At 44.1% G+C, this 15,053-nt stretch overlaps 1 protein-coding gene across 4 annotated transcripts in view; it reads left to right on the forward strand.

Moving 5' to 3' along the window:
- The window catches only part of VWA5A (von Willebrand factor A domain containing 5A), a 134,112-nt gene that overhangs the window by 51,905 nt on the left and 67,154 nt on the right, over positions 1-15,053 (forward strand). The window lies entirely within an intron of this gene.

The following is a 15,053-nucleotide window of genomic DNA, read 5'->3' on the forward strand; positions in this document are numbered from 1 at the left end:
TTTACTGACAAAACATGGCAAATTTCCTGTCGGATCGCACTTTTTACTGACAACCTGAAAATGACATTAAAAATTATTTATTTAATATTTCAGGTACTTATATAGCGCCATCAATCTACACAGCACTTTACATATATATTGTACATTCACATCAGTCCCTAACCCTCAATCTAAGGTCCCTAACCCTCAAGGGGCGTACAATCTAAGGTCCCTAACCCTCAAGGGGCGTACAATCTAAGGTCCCTAACCCTCAAGGGGTGTACAATCTAAGGTCCCTAACCCTCAAGGGGTGTACAATCTAAGGTCCCTAACCCTCAAGGGGCATACAATCTAAGGTCCCTAACCCTCAAGGGGTGTACAATCTAAGGTCCCTAACCCTCAAGGGGCGTACAATCTAAGGTCCCTAACCCTCAAGGGGCGTACAATCGAAGGTCCCTAACCCTCAAGGGGCGTACAATCGAAGGTCCCTAACCCTCAAGGGGTGTACAATCGAAGGTCCCTAACCCTCAAGGGGCGTACAATCTAAGGTCCCTAACCCTCAAGGGGCTTACAATCTAAGGTCCCTAACCCCTCAAGGGGCATACAATCGAAGGTCCCTAACCCTCAAGGGGCGTACAATCGAAGGTCCCTAACCCTCAAGGGGTGTACAATCTAAGGTCCCTAACCCTCAAGGGGTGTACAATCTAAGGTCCCTAACCCTCAAGGGGCGTACAGTCTAAGGTCCCTAACTCACATTCATACATACACACACTAGGGACAATTTAGACAGGAGCCAATTCACCTTCCAGCATGTCTTTGGAACGTGCGAGGAAACCGGAGTACCCAGAGGAAACTCACGCAGGCACAGGGAGAACATGCAAACTCCAGGCAGGTGGTGCCATGGTTGGGATTTGAACCTGCGACCCTAGTACTGCCAGGCAGAAGTGCTAACCACTTAGCCACTAGGCTGCCCGAAAATGAAGACAATCAATAATTAAACAGTATAAACACAATCTGGAAACACTGTAATTAGTAGAAGTAATTGAACTGGTTTACAATTACAAAAGTCAACGCAGCATGACGAATTATCAGCCCCTGATTTTTACAGACAGTTGTAAAAATTGCCGACTTTTAGAAACTGTCTGTAAATTTACTGACGGTTGGCAACCCTGCGGTATAATGGCTCAATACAGTGAGAGCGCTCCTGTGTGCCAATGTCCACGTTATAACAAATACTTACAAATACATGTAAATGGCAGTGCTCCAGGTAAACATATACAACAGCCGGCCATGGGAGGACAGGTACTCTGGGATCAACCTTCTCCCCTCTGGAAATACAAACTCATTATTTCATTTTGTGTGTTTTTTTTTTTCTTTTGCTGAACCACCAGCTGATTACCAGATCGGGTCAGGCAGACATTCTCTCCACCATCAGATATACTATATTGCCGAAAGTATTGGTCGGCCGGCCTTTCCACACACATGACCTTTAATGGCCCCCCAGTCTTAGTCCGTAGGGTTCAATATTGAGTTGGCCCCACCCTTTCCACACACATGACCTTTAATGGCCCCCCAGTCTTAGTCCGTAGGGTTCAATATTGAGTTGGCCCCGCCCTTTGCAGCTATAACAGCTTCAACTCTTCTGGGAAGGCCGTCCACAAGGTTTAGGAGGGTGTCTATGGGAAGGTTGGACCATTCTTCCAGAAGCGCATTTGTGAGGTCAGGCACTGATGTCGGGGGAGGAGGCCTGGCTTGCAGTCTCTGCTCTAATTCATCCCAAAGGTGTTCTATGGGGTTGAGGTCAGGACTCTGTGCAGGCCAGTCAAGTTCCTCCACCCCAAACTGGCTCCTCCATGTCTTTATGGACCTTGCTTTGTGCATTTGTGTGCAGTCATGTTGGAACAGGAAGGGGCCATCCCCAAACTCTTCCCACAAAGTTGGGAGCATGAAATTGTCCAAAATGTCTTGGTATGCTGACACTTTAAGAGTTCTTTTCACTGGAACTAGGGGGCCAAGCCCAACCCCTGAAAAACAACCCCACACCATAATCCCCCCCTCCACCAGACTTTACACTTGGCACAGTGCAGAAGTTCCGTTCTCCTGGCAACCGCCAAACCCAGACACGCCCATCGGATAGCCAGACAGAGAAGCGTGATTGGTCACTCCAGAGAACACGTCTCCTCTGCTCTAGAGTCCAGTGGCGGCATGCTTTACACCATGGCATCTGACGCTTTGCGTTGCACTTGGTGATGTAAGGCTTAGATGCAGCTGCTCAGCCATGGAAACCCATTCCATGAAGCTCTCTACGCACTGTTGTTGGGCTCATCTGAAGGCCACACCAAGTTTGGAGGTCTTTAGCTATTGACTCTGCAGACAGTTGGCGACTTCTGCGCACTGGGCGCTTCAGCATGCGCTGACCCCGCCCTGTCATGTGACGTGGCCTACCACTTGGTGGCTGAGTGGCTGTTGTTCCCAGTTGCTTCCACTTTGTTATAATCCCACTAACAGTTGAGCGTGGAATATGTAGTAGCCAGTAAATGTCACGGATGGACTTATTGCACAGGTGACCACGTATCACGGGACCACGCTTGGAGTCACTGAGCTCCTGAGAGCGACCCATTCTTTCACCAATGTTTGTAGAAGCAGTCTGCATGCCTAGGGGGTTGATTGTATACACCTGTGTCCATGGAGGGGATTGGAACACCTGAATCACATGATATATACTCCCCCTTCCTGCCCAGGCCAATTTTCAGCTTTCAGCGCTGTCGCACTTTGAATGACAATTGCGCGGTGATGCAACACTGTACCCATATGAAAATTTTATCATATTTTTGAGACCTATAGAGCTTTCTTTTGGTGGTATTTAATCACCACTGGGGTTTTTTATTTTTTGCTAAACAAAAAAAGACTGAAAATTTTTGGGGAAAAAAGTTTTTTTCTTAGTTTCTGTTATAAAATTTTGAAAATAAGTAATTTATTTCCTTCACTGATGTGTACTAATGAGGCTGCACTGATGGGCACTGATGAGGAGGCACTGGTAGGTGGAACTGATGGGCATTGACAGGCATCACTAATGGGCACTGAAAGGCAGCATTCATACATGGCGCTGGTAGGTGGCACTGACTGGAACTGATAGGCGGCACTGAGAGGCAGCTCAAATGGCCACTGATATGTGGCATTGATGTGCACTGATGGGCACTGACAGGTGGTACTGATGGGGCTACACGGATCATCAGTGCCCTTATCAGTGTACATGTCCCTCTGAGGAATGCCACTTACCGGCTCCCCTCTCCCCACGCACTGTCAGCGTGAGGAGAGGAATGCCGATAACCGGCATTTCCTTTACATGCGATCAGCTGTGATTGGACACAGCTGATCACATGATAGAGCCGACGTCATCGGCTCTTTCCTCTGATTGGTGATCCGCTGTGTCCCAGGGACACAGTGCACCACCGATCTCCGGGGGCGCGCGCATGCACAGTTAGAGTGGGAGGACGTCATATGAGAACAAGAGAACCGCCGCCCATCCATCATTTCCTTATATGGCAGGTGGGAGGCGGTTAAATTTGAATAAAGCCTCTCATGTATATTCCTAGGGATGCAATTACACCTAGACACGTGTGATTTGTTTCGTAACTAATTGAAATTCAGATGACATTTTCATTATTCAGAGATTTGGATGGGTCTGAATTTCAGAATCGCAAGAGGTATGAATTTCAATGAATCCAAAATAAATCATAATGAAACAAATTATCCAAATTCGAAAGTGAATTCGAATCTGAGAATGAATTTTATTTAGAAATGGAAACATACTGCAATAAATATAGTAAGGTATAAAAGTGAAATAAGATGATGATTCCAACTTAGGTTGCTTTATAGAATAGAGTAGACTATAAAAGAATAGAATGCAATGTAAAAGTAAAGAATAGAAAAAAGGGAATAGAATATAAAAAAATAGAACAAAACAGAATACAATAAAATAGATAACTGAATAGAATATAAAAGAATAAAATAAAACGGAATACAATAAAATAGAATTGAAAAGATCAGAATAGAATAAATAGAATAGAATAAACCAGAATAACATAGACAATAAAAGAACAGAATATTATTATTATTATTATACAGGATTTATATATTATTATTATTATTATTATACAGGATTTATATATTATTATTATACAGGATTTATATTATTATTATTATACAGGATTTATATTATTATTATTATACAGGATTTATATATTATTATTATTATTATACAGGATTTATATATTATTATTATACAGGATTTATATTATTATTATTATACAGGATTTATATATTATTATTATTATTATACAGGATTTATATATTATTATACAGGATTTATATATTATTATTATACAGGATTTATATTATTATTATTATACAGGATTTATATATTATTATTATTATTATACAGGATTTATATATTATTATTATTATTATACAGGATTTATATATTATTATTATTATTATACAGGATTTATATTATTATTATTATACAGGATTTATATTATTATTATTATTATACAGGATTTATATAGTGCCAACAGTTTGCTCAGCGCTTTACAATATAAGGGAGGGAAAATGTCACCAGCACACCGAGGATCACCAATATGGGTCCAAAAGTTTTAATGAACGATCACATCGTTACAGCAAGGCAACTTTTCGGAGTCTCGAAGGACCCCTTCATCAGGCTGGTGACATTCTCCCTCGCTGATTCAGTTCCAGCCGACGGTCGCTGCAGCACCCACATATACACACCGCCATTTTTAACGCAGGAACGTGTGCGTTTGGATTGTACACTTACAATATAAAGGGAGACAATACAGCAACAATACAGTTCAATACAAGAGGGATAGGAGGGCCCTGATCCTGGGAGCTTACAATCTAAGAGGGAGGGGCTAGTGGTACAAAAGATACCTGTGCAGGATGGATTAGTAGAAGGAATAGAAGATTCTGTGATTAACTGAAGGCAGGATAGGCTTTCCCTGAAGAGAGAGGTTTTCAGAGATCGCCTCAAAGTGAGCAGAGTAGGCAATAGTCTGATAGACTGGGATAGAGAGTTCCAGAGGATGAGGGAAGCTCTGGAGAAGAACATGGGAGGAGGAGACAAGGGAGCTAGAGAGCAGTAATAAAACAGGCTAGAATATAAAAGAATAAAACAGAAGAGAATCAAATAAAATACAACAGAATTATTATTATACAGGATTTATATATTATTATTATTATACAGGATTTATGGCGCCAACAGTTTGCTCAGCGCTTTACAATATAAAGGGAGACAATACAGTAACAATACAGTTCAATACAAGAGGGATAGGAGGGCCCTGATCCTGGGAGCTTACAATGTAGGAGAATATAAAGGAATAAAATAGAATAGAAAATAAAATAATTGAATAGAAAAAAATAGAATGAATATAGTCATCTTCCAAATTTTCGAATTGATTTGAAAAAAAAAAATGAATATACGAAACGAATTCCGAAAACGAATCATTGTTACCTTAATGAACAAATCCAAAACGAAACACATTTTTCCTCCGTGCACGTTTCTCATCACGCCTAGTACAGTATATATTATTTGACAGACTCGGGTCCAGGAACGCTTGAGTTGGGGAGACCCCACTTAATACGAGCTCGTGCGCCCATTCTTCTGCAGCTCCTGAAACAGAGATCTGAGGGGCAACCATAGCCAGACTTGGATTTTTGTGCTCTCTTCAAGTACGTGAAACCATTTCCGTTACACCTCCTTCTAATTGGCAAGATCATTGTGGGCTTTTGGAAGGTTCTAACCACAGATAAGAGCCTCGTCTAATACTGTTCCACCACAATTTTTAAAACCATCTGTGGTACTTTATGGAGGAGACCTATGTGGCTCATCTGAGAAGAATCATCCAGGTTTATTAGCTGTGTACCAACATCAGGTCATCAAAATCACAAGAAGAACATTTGTTGAAATTACCAGCCTTGGCTTACAGAATCATTTGCATTCACATATTTTTTTTTCTGTTTCAATATTTTTATTAAGAAAGTTTTGTTTTAGGAACACAACAAGCTCAATATACGCCCACGCAGAGGCGGAGCATAACAATAACACAGAAACAGATACATTCTGCTGACTTGTATTAGCCAAATAACAAAATGTCCAATGACAGCGAGGAAGGACGGCAAAAAGCCGGACCAAATATTATCAGCAGTAGTCCAACATAATACCATAAAGAGAAGAGGAAAGAAAAAAGGTTAGAAGAAAGGAACAAGAAAATAAAAATGACAAAAAATAAAAAAAAGGAAATCAGAAAGAAAACATAGAGGAAAGGGAGACTAGGAGAATCATGGATCCAGGGCTAGCACAGGCAGCAAGTACAAAAGGCCATAACTAGTAGGAGGCAGGGATGGCAAGGAATATCGTATTTAAGGTTCCCAAACCTTAAGGAATCTTGGATGAGAATCATGAAGAACGCTAGACATCTGTTTATTGATCAACATAGCATTCATCCGGGTCTTCACCCCTTGGAAGACAACTGAAGGGGTTCTCCAAGCTTGAGCTATGGCACATTTGGCCGAAATAAGTAGGATGCCAATTTCTGCTGAGATCTAGACAGACCCAAAATTGGGCAGTGCAGAAGAGCCACCTTTGCATCCCTACAGACTGTAATGTGAAATAGCGTTTGTAGCAAACCAAAAACCCTAGACCAGAAGCCTGTCAATCCCGGGCACGACCACCAAATGTGTAAGACATCCCCGTGTAGTTCCCGAAACGTCTATCTCCGCCAGTCTGATTAAAGTGAGCAGTCCGAGCCGGGACCCAGTACCACCGCAGGAGAACTTTGTAGGCTGCCTCAAGATTGACTGTATTGAATGAACATTTCGCCACCATCCCCCGGGCCCTACGCCGATCCTCCCACGCAATCGAGTCACCCAGATCTCACTCCCATTGACCGATGTAAGACGGGTGGTGAGGAGGACCTACTGTTAAGGGAGGCATAAATTACAGAAATGAGACCAGGGGACCCCGGGGAATGCTGACAAACATGTTCAAAGGATGTTTTGCGGTAAGGGTATGTAGAAGTACGACGGAGGGATAGGACCCAGTGGTGCAAATGCAAATACCGATAATGTTCCCGCAACGGGACCCCCCTTGATTCTCGAAGAGACTCCCACAAAGGAAAGGTACGAGCGTTCAGGAAATCATGTACAATAACAAAGCCATGGCATATATTTTTTTTTAACCATTGTTCACATATTTGTTGTCAGTCTATAAGACACATGGATGATCTTTTTCATACATAATTTCAACCTTTTGTCAGAATATTTGTCTTTTTTTTTTTTTTTTTTTAAACCTTCCTTTTCAAAATCAGAGTCCATCTGTCACTTGATTTCCTCACAACTTTTTTACTACTCGCACTCTTAAATGGGTAATATATTTGGTTTGTTTTTGTTATAGTTGCCCAAAAATTGTGGGCCCTAGTCCAACGAAAATTCAGATCAAATTTTATCCTGAAAAAGATCCCCGGTAAGTTTTGAGATCATTTTATTTGCATAGAAATGAGTTGTAGCTAGAACTTTCCTATTTCGACATTAAGTGGATCATTGGGGAGTTGATATAACCAGTTCCTGTCTGGCCCATGTACAGTTGCAAGAAAAAGTATGTGAACCCCTTGGGATTACGTGCAATTAAACCATGGCAACATCTAATGTTTGTGTAGTATTATGTTCAGCAGACTGTGTTCTTCTATTGTTGTGACTTAGATGACGTTCAGAGCACATTTTATGCCCAATTCATGCAAAACTCCACGTAATCCCAAGGGGTTCACATACTTTTTCTTGCAACTGTATATAAACGGCCAGACTGGAGCAGTGCAGGAGTGGGTGGCCGTTTATAAATGCCCTCCCCGCTCTCCGCCTGTGTGCGCTCCCTGGCAACACCGATCGCTGAAATGGGATCTCTGTGTGAGGTCCCGATCATGTGATCACTGATTGGCCAATCAGTGATCACATGAATAGTAGTAAGCAAGATGTCACTTCTGACATCATTGCTTACTACGTGTGAAATCTGTGAATGATCACAGAGATCACATGGTACAGGGCTATTCATAACAGCCTTGTACCATGTGAAAAGCTGTGACCAATCACAGCTCACACAGTATTTCTCAATGGCTGCAAGAATGCAGACAGAGAGAAGGAGAAATTATTGCTTTTACAGCCTTTATGGGTGTAAAAAGCAATCAGTGTAATAATAATAAAAAAAATTTAAAAAAATGTTCATCACCCCCCACATGTAGTACATTGTCACTGTGGTAACACTGTACTGCTAGGGTGTCAGTATGTTAAAAAAAAAACAAATAATGTAAAAAATAAAATGTCAAAAATTTTTTAGAAAAATTGTAATTTTTGGTTATAAACTAATTTGGGTTTATTTTTATTTTTTTTTTTGTACTAAAAAGATAGATGAATACATTTCGGCCAAGATTTATGAATAAAGATTATTTATTTGCAAAATTTTATAAGAAAAACACTTTTTTTTCCAAAATTTTTGGACTTTTTCATTTATATAGCAAAACAATAAAAATCCCAGTGGTGAATAAATACCATCAAAATAAAGTTTTATCTGTCTCGAAAAAATGCTAAAAAAATTTATATGGGTACAGTGTTGCATGACCGCGCAATTGTCATTCAAAGTGTGATAGCGCTGAAAGCTGAAAATTGGCCTGGACTGGAAGGGGGTGAAAGTGTCCGGACTGGAAGGGGGGGGGAAAGCGTCCGGACTGGAAGGGGGTGAAAGTGTCCGGACTGGAAGGGGGTGAAGGTGTCCGGACTGGAAGGGGGTGAAGGTGTCCGGACTGGAAGGGGGTGAAAGTGTCCGGACTGGAAGGGGGTGAAGGTGTCCGGACTGGAAGGGGGTGAAGGTGTCCGGACTGGAAGGGGGTGAAGGTGTCCGGACTGGAAGGGGGTGAAGGTGTCCGGACTGGAAGAGGGTGAAAAGTGCCCAGACTGGAAGGGGTTAATCAGTTGCTATCCACCCATAGTACTTATACTGTAGGCAAGCTAGATCACGTACATGTAAGTCATCCAGAAGAGGGTAACCCCCCCCCCCCCTCCCCTCCATCGGACACAGCATATTTCAGCTCCCAGTACACAGCCATTTTGATCAGCTGGGGCAGGGGTCTCCAACTCTAAACAAAGGGCCAGTATACTGTCCTTCAGAGTGAATGCGGGGTCCTGGGACAGCGGATATAGTGAATGCAGGGTCCTGGGAGACCAGATATAGTGAATGCAGGGTCCTGGGAGACCAGATATAGTGAATGCAGGGTCCGGGGAGAGCGGATATAGTGAATGCGGGGTCCTTGGAGAGCGGATATAGTGAATGCGGGGTCCGGGGAGAGCGGATATAGTGAATGCAGGGTCCGGGGAGACCAGATATAGTGGATGCAGGGTCCGGGGAGAGAGGATATAGTGAATGCAGGGTCCTGGGAGAGAGGATATAGTGAATGCGGGGTCCTGGGAGACCAGATATAGTGAATGCAGGGTCCGGGGAGACCCAGATATAGTGAATGCAGGGTCCGGGGAGACCAGATATAGTGAATGCAGGGTCCGTGGAGAGCGGATATAGTGAATGCAGGGTCAGTGGAGAGCGGATATAGTGAATGCTGGGTCCGGGGAGAGCGGATATAGTGAATGCAGGGTCCGGGGAGAGCGGATATAGTGAATGCAGGGTCCGGGGAGAGCGGATATAGTGAATGCAGGGTCCGGGGAGAGCGGATATAGTGAATGCAGGGTCCGGGGAGAGCGGATATAGTGAATGCGGGGTCCGGGGAGAGCGGATATAGTGAATGCGGGGTCCGGGGAGAGCGGATATAGTGAATGCGGGGTCCGGGGAGAGCGAATATAGTGAATGCGGGGTCCGGGGAGAGCGGATATAGTGAATGCAGGGTCCGGGGTGACCGGATATAGTGAATGCAGGGTCCGGGGAGACCGGATATAGTGAATGCGGGGTCTGGGGAGAGCGGATATAGTGAATGCAGGGTCCGGGGAGACCTGATATAGTGAATGCGGGGTCCGGGGTGACCGGATATAGGGAATGCAGGGTCCGGGGAGACCGGATATAGTGAATGCAGGGTCCGGGGAGGCCGGATATAGTGAATGCGGGGTCCGGGGAGGCCGGATATAGTGAATGCGGGGTCCGGGGGTTCCAGATATAGTGAATGCGGGGTCCGGGGGGACCAGATATAGTGAATGCAGGGTCCGGGGGAAACAGATATAGTGAATGCGGGATCCGGGGTTTAGTAACACCTTAAGATCGGTCATACACTATAACTTTCACACAAACTAATTAAAATACACATATTGTAATTTTTTTTTTTACCAGAGACATGTAGCAGAAACTTTTTTTGCCTAAATGTATAAAGACATTTGATATTATTGGATATATTTTATTACAGAAAAAAGAAAATGTTGTATTTTTCATTTCTATAATAATAAATAAAAAGCAACCCAGTGGTGATCAAACACTACCAAAAGAAATCTCTATTTGTGTGGAAAACGTTATAAATGTCATTTACATAAAGTGTTGCATGACCGTGCAATTTCCAGCTAAAATAGCACAGTGCTGAATAGCAAAAAATGCCCCGGTCATGAAGGGGCATTGAGGTCAAGAACAGAAGACATTCTATTCACAAATGCAGAAGTATGGCAAGCAAAATGGGAGAGCTGTAAGTTTTGTTGAAAGAAGAACACATTGGGGTTGATTTACTAAAGGCAAATGGACTGTGCACTCTGCAAGTGCAATTGCTCCAGATCTTAGTAAATGAGCAGAAGTTCTGCTGACTTCCAACATCCAATCATGTGCAAGCAAAAATTCAGGAGATATATATATATATATATATATATATATATATATATATATATATACTGTATATAGATAGATAGATATTTCCCCTGCACCTGATTGGGTATTCTTTGAAAAGTGAAGCTTTACCTCATTTACTAAGCTCTGGAACAACTGCGCTTGCAGAGTGCACAGTCCATTTGCCTTTAGTAAATCAACCCCCACGATTTCACTGGTATTGCAGAATCCTGGCGTAATTCTTCACTGTTCATATTCCAGAATATGTTCTCTTTTAGACACAGAGGTAAATAATGGGAAATGAGCAGGCCAGCCCAGACCTTTTATTGCCTGCCCTGGTTCTTCAGTTCCAAGGTCTTCTGTGGCCACCTGGTGGATGTAATGCCAGAGGAGCGTTCTGGGTTGGCCCCAAGGTCTCCTTTCAGTGACCTATCCAGAAAGAGATCCTTGTTCTGACTTCTGACATACTTTACATTGTATCAGTGGTCTCCAAACTGTGGCCTGTGGTCCAGATGTGGCCCTTTGCCTACCTTCATCCAGCCCTTGGGGCACTATTTTTCTCCACTGATATCAACAATGGGGCATAATTCCCCCCATAATGACACCATTAAAGGGACAGAAAAACTCCCAATGACGGATCACAATTCCTCCCAATGACACCAATGATGGGGTACAGTTCCCCCCAATGACACCAATAATTGGGGCCCAATGACCGTAACGATGGTGTGCTATTTCTCCCAATGACACCAATAATTGGGGCCCAATGACCGTAACGAGGGTGCGCTATTTCTCCCAACGACACCAATAATTGGGGCCCAATGACCGTAACGAAGGTGTGCTATTTCTCCCAATGATACCAATAATTGGGGCCCAATGACCGTAACGAAGGTGTGCTATTTCTCCCAATGATACCAATAATTGGGGCCCAATGACCGTAACGATGGTGCGCTATTTCTCCCAATGACACCAATAATTGGGGCCCAATGACCGTAACGATGGTGCGCTATTTCTCCCAATGACACCAATAATTGGGGCCCAATGACCGTAACGATGGTGCGCTATTTCTCCCAATGATACTAATAATTGGGGCCCAATGACCGTAACGATGGTGCGCTATTTCTCCCAATGATACTAATAATTGGGGCCCAATGACCGTAACGATGATGTGCTATTTCTCCCAATGACACCAATAATTGGGGCCCAATGACCGTAACGATGGTGCGCTATTTCTCCCAATGACACCAATAATTGGGGCCCAATGACCGTAACGATGGTGCGCTATTTCTCCCAATGACACCAATAATTGGGGCCCAATGACCGTAACGATGGTGCGCTATTTCTCCCAATGATACCAATAATTTGGGCCCAATGACCGTAACGATGATGTGCTATTTCTCCCAAAGATGTGGCATTGTTTATTCTACAGAAGTCAGGACCCTCCCTACTTCCAATAGTCCAGCCCTCCTTAGATCTGAAGGACAGTAAACTGGCCCTTTGTTTAGAAGGTTGGGAGGCCCCTGCATTGTAAGACGTACCAACCTCCGTTGGTTCTTCTCTTTTGGAAGAACAGACTGTAAGGCGTAGGCTGCCATCCGAGATATACGAGGGGCTTTCAAGTCAAACCGGGACTTTTGAGTTTATTTAATAAAAGAACAAATTTCAAGGAGTGGACACTGCATTTATTTTTTGACATACTCCCCTGATACATGTATACACTTACCCCAGCCTTTAATTTATGCCTGGAAATTTTCAGCATAGAAAGATTTGTCAGGACACCTGAACCATTTTAGGACAGCTGGCTTCACTTCGTCATCATTGTGTTCCACAGAAAGATTCGTCTCTTGTGCAGTTTCAGGACAGGTTATGCATCAATTATTCAGGATCAGACGTTCCATGTGCTGAATGTTCATAGGAATGACTGCTGTGGACTGGGAACCACAATGGCCAGGATGGTCACTGATGGACGTACGGCCATCTTTGGAACGTTTACACCATTCAAATGTCTTACTGCAGCCGAGCGTCTCATCACCGTACTGTGCTTGAAGTCCTCTATAGATATCGGTGGACTGTGTACCTTCATTCACAAGAAACTTCATCCCCACACGCTGTTCCATGCACACACTAACACTGTTGTCTGCCATCTTGATTATCGGCCTCTGGACTGGCCCGCGACATGTGCGCCGCCTAATAGCACATACTGACCACTTACCACTGCATGTAGTGCCGTCACGCTAGCGTCCCTTTTTATACCTGGAAAATTAAAAGTTCCGGTTTGACTTGAACGCCCCTCGTAGAATTTATTTACACCTTTATAGCTGGAGTAGATCCATTGTCTGGAATATTCCAGGAACTCAAAGCCCAGAGCAATCCAAAGGGGTTGATGGTGCAGGGTCGGGTGGCCATTTATAAACCCTCTGTGCACGCTCCCTGGGAGCGCGCAGCACCACAATTCGGTGCCCGCTGTGTCCTCTGGACACAGTGGGACACCAATCGTCATATGGGACCTCTGTGTGAGGTCCCGATCATGTGATCACTGATTGGCCAATCAGTGATCACATGCAGAGTAGTAAGCAAGATGTCACTTGTGACATCATTGCTCACTACGTGTGAAATCTGTGAATGATCACAGAGGTCACCTGGTACAGGGTTATTCACAACAGCCCTGTACCGTGTGACAAGTTGTGACCAATCACAGCTCACTCAGTACTTCTCAATGGCTGCAAGAATGCAGCCAGAGAGAAGGAGAAATGATTGCTTTTACAGCCTTTATGGGTGTAAAAACAATCAGTGTAAAAGAAAAAAAAAATCTTCATCACCCCCCACAAGTAGTACAGTGTCACCATCACACTGTACCGCTAGGTTGACGGTATGTAAAAAAAAAAAAAAAAAAACGAATATAAAAAAATAAAATAAAAATGTAAAAAAAATGTTTAAAAATTATAATTTTTGGTTAAAAACTAATTTTTTTTTTTTTTTACTAAAAAGATAAGGGAATACATTTTTTTTATAAATTGTCTTAAGATTTATGATGAAATATTATTATTTATTTGCAAAATTTAAAATTTTTTTGGACTTTTCCACTTACATAGCAAAAAAAAAAAAATCCCAGCGGTGAATAAATACCACCAAAATAAAGCTTTATCTGTCTCAAAAAAATGCTAAATAATTCATGCGTGTACAGTGTTGCATGACCGCTCAATTGTCATTCAAAGTGTTATGGCGCTGAAAGCTGAAAATTGGCCTGGACAGGAAGGGGGTAAAAGTGTCCGGACTGGAAGGGGGGTGGAAAGTGTCTGGACTGGAAGGGGGGTGGAAAGTGTCTGGACTGGAAGGGGGGTGGAAAGTGTCTGGACAGGAAGGGGGGGAAAGTGTCCGGACTGGAAGGGGGGGAAAGTGTCCAGACTGGAAGGGGGGAAAGTGTCCGGACTGGAAGGGGGGGAAAGTGTCCGGACTGGAAGGGGGGGAAAGTGTCCGGACTGGAAGGGGGGGAAAGTGTCCGGACTGGAAGGGGGGGAAAGTGTCCGGACTGGAAGGGGGGGAAAGTGTCCGGACTGGAAGGGGGTGAAAGTGTCCGGACTGGAAGGGGGGGAAAGTGTCCGGACTGGAAGGGGGTGAAAGTGTCCGGACTGGAAGGGGGGGAAAGTGTCCGGACTGGAAGGGGGTGAAAGTGTCCGGACTGGAAGGGGGGGAAAGTGTCCGGACTGGAAGGGGGGAAAGTGTCCGGACTGGAAGGGGGGGAAAGTGTCCGGACTGGAAGGGGGGGAAAGTGTCCGGACTGGAAGGGGGGGAAAGTGTCCGGACTGGAAGGGGGGGAAAGTGTCCGGACTGGAAGGGGGGGAAAGTGTCCGGACTGGAAGGGGGGGAAAGTGTCCGGACTGGAAGGGGGTGAAAGTGTCCGGACTGGAAGGGGGGGAAAGTGTCCGGACTGGAAGGAGGGGAAAGTGTCCGGACTGGAAGGGGGTGAAAGTGTCCGGACTGGAAGGAGGGGAAAGTGTCCGGACTGGAAGGGGGTGAAAGTGTCCGGACTGGAAGGGGGGGAAAGTGTCCTTACTGGAAGGGGGGTGAAAGTGTCCGGACTGGAAGGGGGGGGAAGTGTCCAGACTTGAAGTGGTTAAATATGACATGGTAAGTATACCGACCCCTAAATGACTCAATGTTGGTGAAGGACACAAATTTGCTGGTAATAACAATAATGGTCTGTCACCAT

The sequence above is a fragment of the Staurois parvus genome, unplaced genomic scaffold (genome assembly GCF_062004578.1).
Source record: "Staurois parvus isolate SC_StPar_1 unplaced genomic scaffold, SC_StPar_1.0 ptg001190l, whole genome shotgun sequence".
Taxonomy (NCBI): Eukaryota; Metazoa; Chordata; class Amphibia; order Anura; family Ranidae; genus Staurois; species Staurois parvus.